At 43.9% G+C, this 4199-nt stretch overlaps 1 protein-coding gene and 1 long non-coding RNA gene across 3 annotated transcripts in view; one reads left to right on the top strand and one right to left on the bottom strand.

Annotated features, from left to right (window-relative positions):
• Window positions 1–3173, top strand: part of LOC102374805 (complement factor H-like) — a 66399-nt gene extending 63226 nt beyond the window's left edge. For both annotated transcript variants that reach the window (XM_014518492.2, XM_014518495.2), the window contains one exon: window positions 3019–3173. The gene's annotated coding sequence lies outside the window, so the exon portion shown is untranslated. The remainder of the gene's footprint in view (window positions 1–3018) is intronic.
• The window catches only part of LOC112549769, a 26069-nt gene extending 22401 nt beyond the window's left edge, over window positions 1–3668 (bottom strand). Inside the window, exon 1 of the long non-coding RNA XR_003093284.1 lies at window positions 3638–3668. This is a non-coding gene — a long non-coding RNA (uncharacterized LOC112549769). The remainder of the gene's footprint in view (window positions 1–3637) is intronic.
• Between the last annotated feature and the right edge of the window lie 531 nt (window positions 3669–4199).

Raw genomic sequence — 4199 nt, forward strand, 5'->3', positions numbered from 1 at the left:
ACCGCCATGCCGCATGCTGCTTTCCCATGGCCAGTCACATGTATGGCTCTGCTGGCTGCTGACAGAGGAAAGCGGCACAGGAAGTGGAAAGTGGTGCAGGGCATGGTGGTGGTTTTGCGGGCTGGTGGTGGTGGTGGCCACCACATATAAGCCCCCTCCCCAGCTGGCCAGACAGGCTGCATGTGTGTAGCCTGCAGAGGGTACTGCTGCCCTTGCCCGCTTGGCTTCTGTGAGCAGGCACAGAGACCCACTCCCCCCCAACCATTCTTGATCTGCACCCCCCCAAGCCCCCTCCCTAACCCACACTTACCTGCTGGGGCAGGGGTAGAGGTGTATGCGTCTGGATCCGCATGTGTGTGTGTCAGTGTTTTCATGTCTGTGTGTGTTTCTATAGCTGCGTGTGCATGTCTGTGTCTGCATGTGTGTGTCTGTGTGTGTGTAAGGTATGAAATGCATTAAAATATCAAGACAAGGTTATTTGGGTGAATCTGATATATTTTATTAGACCAACTTGAATAGTTGGAAATTTTTTTCTTAGCAAGTTTTCGGGTTTAAAAGCCCTTTGTCAGGCTGAGGAAGCATCTGCAGTTGATTTGTATTTTTCCTGAATGGAAGAGCACTTCCCATGTCAGACCACACAAGCTCCATAGGGTTACATAATTCAATAATTCTGATAAGTAAAACTGAGGCTACAATGCACGCATTTATTTTAGAAACAATTTTGGTTGTTTACTATTTGCTTTTTTATATTTAAATTATAAGTGAAGACCTTTATATTATGATTCTATCATATAACCTAAATTCCGGAATTTACATTTGAGTACACTGGTATTTAGTAAGGATGTGCAAAGTGGGCCCTATTCAATTCAGATTCAGATTTGGCCCAAATCAGAAACAGTGATTTGATTTGTTGATTCAGATCACTGAACCTGATTCAATTTTGCTGAATCTGCGATTCGGACATAGATACAGCTTTAGAAGTTTTTTCTACATACCTTGAGGTACCAGCACGGCTCATGATTGCTGTGATGTTGGGGTTCATGAAGCGTCCCACAGGAGTGCAGGGGTCCCTCCATGTGCTCAGTGGTGAACCTGGAAGTGGATCAGAAGTACTTCCAGTCCACCTCCAGGTCTGCTGGGGAGTACACAGGGGGCACCCGGCTCCCCTCTGGCTTGGCAATTGGCCACAGGGGACACCAGGTGCCCCGCCCCCACTCTGAGACCTAGGAGGCACCAGTCACTGAGCCAGGGGACTCCTCTGTGGACCCGGAAGTGCTTATGGTCCACTTCCTGGTCTGCTGCTGAGTGTGCTGGAGAGCCCCCTGTGCTTCTGTGGGACACTCTTTGCGCCCCAGAATCACAGCACTCAGAAGCCCCTGCTACCTAGAGGTATGTATAAAAACCATTTAAAGCTGTCTCTATGTCTGAATCTCTGAATCTTTCCAAATCAATTCAGAGGGTTTGGATTCAATTTGGAGAGATTAAAGGGTCCTCTGATTTGATTCAGATTCGGAGATTCAGCCACTGAATTAGGCCAGATCTCCGCTGAATTGAATCAGGGACCGAAGCTGCACACAGTCCTAGTATTTAGTTTACTCCAAACCTTTTGTCAAAATACCATGTACAGGACTCCTAAAGTTTGCCTTGTAGTTACCTAGGACTGTAAAGTGGCTACCAGCCTGGCTCTTCTTGCCAGGCAATCAAAAATTGATAGGACTGCCTACAGAGCACCACTACTGTTTCTTTAATCTTCCCTCACAGTATTCCTTTTAGTCTCAGGAGAGAGCAGTGTTTTAACCCTTTTCATCTTAAACATTTGCTTGGCTTCCAGGATTTGTATTTGCTAAACAAACAAACAAAAATGAACATTTAATGAATATGTAGGTCTTTCTGGGTTTGTTGCATTTGAATTAGAACTTAATGATAGATACAGATACTTTTTGACATACTTAATGATGGATACAAAGGCTCTGTTTGTAAGTTGAAGCTTTCCTTTCCAAGCCATTATGCTTCTGAAAAAAAAATTCTCCCAACTTTTTTCAGGACCAAACTACAAGTCATCACTGCTAGCACTGATGCTGATTTCGCACTGTTTCTGCTCCTCAGTGATACTTACTAATTCCCAGAGATGATATTTTCCCAGCCCCAGAAAAGCTCTTCAGCTGCATGGCTTTAGCTTCTCACCATGTCTTGTATAATATCTAGTCTAGGGCTTTTCTTTTCATGTTCTCATCTATCACTAAAATTCAGGACTAGTGAAATATTATTTTGCATAGTCTGAATGGCAGATGGCATGCCTATAGGGGAAAGATGCGCTTTGCTGGGAAGGCCCAAATCTCTAGCTTAACATGTCATCACATATCTACTGATGATGGAGAGACATGCTGTAGCTCAGCTCATTCTGCTTTTCTCTCTTCCACTGGAGGGAAGAATTACTGATCATCTTCACATGATAGGATCACTCCCGTGTCACTGAGTAAATATGACAGCACTCATGTATTACAGTGTGAGAAATTATACCTTCTTTATAGTACTGTGGAAATACACATAAATAATTCCTGTCTCCAGATAAAGGAAATTCAGCTGAAAGCACCTGATAGAGAACTCTGGTAGGAAATGGGTTGGGAGCTTCATCTATAAAAATTTCATCATATTCATCATATTTCAAGGTTAACAGTCTCCTAATGACTGATAAGGTGCAGTAAAGTATATGAAAGTAATTTACAAATATTTGTCCCTGTACTAAATTCTACTGCAAGTGAAATGTTTTGTTTTTAATATAACCACTTTAGTTCAGGGAGTAAAGTTATATTTCATGGGGCATGTTTCTATTTACTTTCCAGTATTGGTTGAAATCAACCAGTGAACCACTGAGCTTTTTTTTTTTTTTTTTTTTAATTCCTGTAGCTGTGTTGACATTAACATTCTTTTTTGTGAGGAGTTCATACGGTACTTCTGTATTAGGTTTAAAAATGTAATATAATTAATAAGCTTCTCATTGTATTGTTCTAACACTAGCAGGTACTTCAGAATGAATGAAGAGAAGCATCTACGAGCTCATTTGAATTTTGGATCTGAATCCATTGACCAGCTATTTGAAATGTGCCCATCTTACATCCTTCCTCATGATGGCAGCCAAGAGTTTCTTCTGAACTGATATATGTATTTACTTTTTTCTATCTGTGGTTAAGTCATGTGTTGTTAAAATTTATTTTCAACAAATAATAAAATAGTTGAGAAGCAATTAATAAGTTTGATTAGGTTTAGTCAACTCAAATTAAAGGATTTTATGGTATTTGGGAAATAATTTAAAAAATGCTTGGACAGGGTGTAGCAGCATTTCCTATCTGGCCCAGGAGAGAAAATGCTTGACAATTCAGCAGTAACTTCCAATTTGGGATACTTGCAATGTAATTTCCATATAAAAAAAATCATTTTGCATGTGTACAGATGAATATTAACATCTACTGAAGCATGCTCAGCTGTATTTGCAGCTATTTAGTGTTTTCAAATATTTAATCCTACACAACCTACAACATATATAGTCATCTAGCAAATTTTGATAAGTGTCCCAGGGATGCCGGAGTTAGAAGGAAACCCCGGGGCAAAACCAGGGGGGAAGTAAACACTTACTTACCCCCACGCAGAAGCCAGAGGGAGCAGGGACACGCGCACGGGAAAACCACCAGCGCGATTTGTAAACCGCGCTTATATCCAGCTGGGGCCGGGTGACGTCAGCAAGAGACGCCACCCGGCAGCAATAAAAGGCGGCCCCAGGAGCAGAGCAGCCTGGGAGGTGGGGAAAGCCCGCAGGGAACCTCCAGAGTGGGACCTGTGCCTGCGGGGCCCGTCTGCCCAGCCCGACGGGGGAAGTTATGGCAGCAGCAGCAGTAGTAGCAGCAGCAGTAGTGTCGGCAGCGGTGGTGAGAACGGCAAAGGCAGCTGCAGCAGCGAGAGCCACGCTGTTAAAGGAGCCGGCGAAGAAAGCTGTGGCTACAGCAGCCAGAGCTGCGTTCTTAAAGGAGCCGATGGAGAAGGTGGAGACGACGTCAGCAGCAAGACGAAAGAAGGAACTGGCTACGGATCCAGTAAGGGAGCGGGCAGCGTAGCTGGTGAGGAAACCGGTAGTGGACCCGGCGAGAGAGCTGACAGACGGGCCTGCAGAGGAACCGGCAGCGGGACTGGTGAAGGAGTGAACG

Source organism: Alligator sinensis, unplaced genomic scaffold (assembly GCF_000455745.1).
Source record: "Alligator sinensis unplaced genomic scaffold, ASM45574v1 scaffold56_1, whole genome shotgun sequence".
NCBI classification, from domain to species: Eukaryota; Metazoa; Chordata; order Crocodylia; family Alligatoridae; genus Alligator; species Alligator sinensis.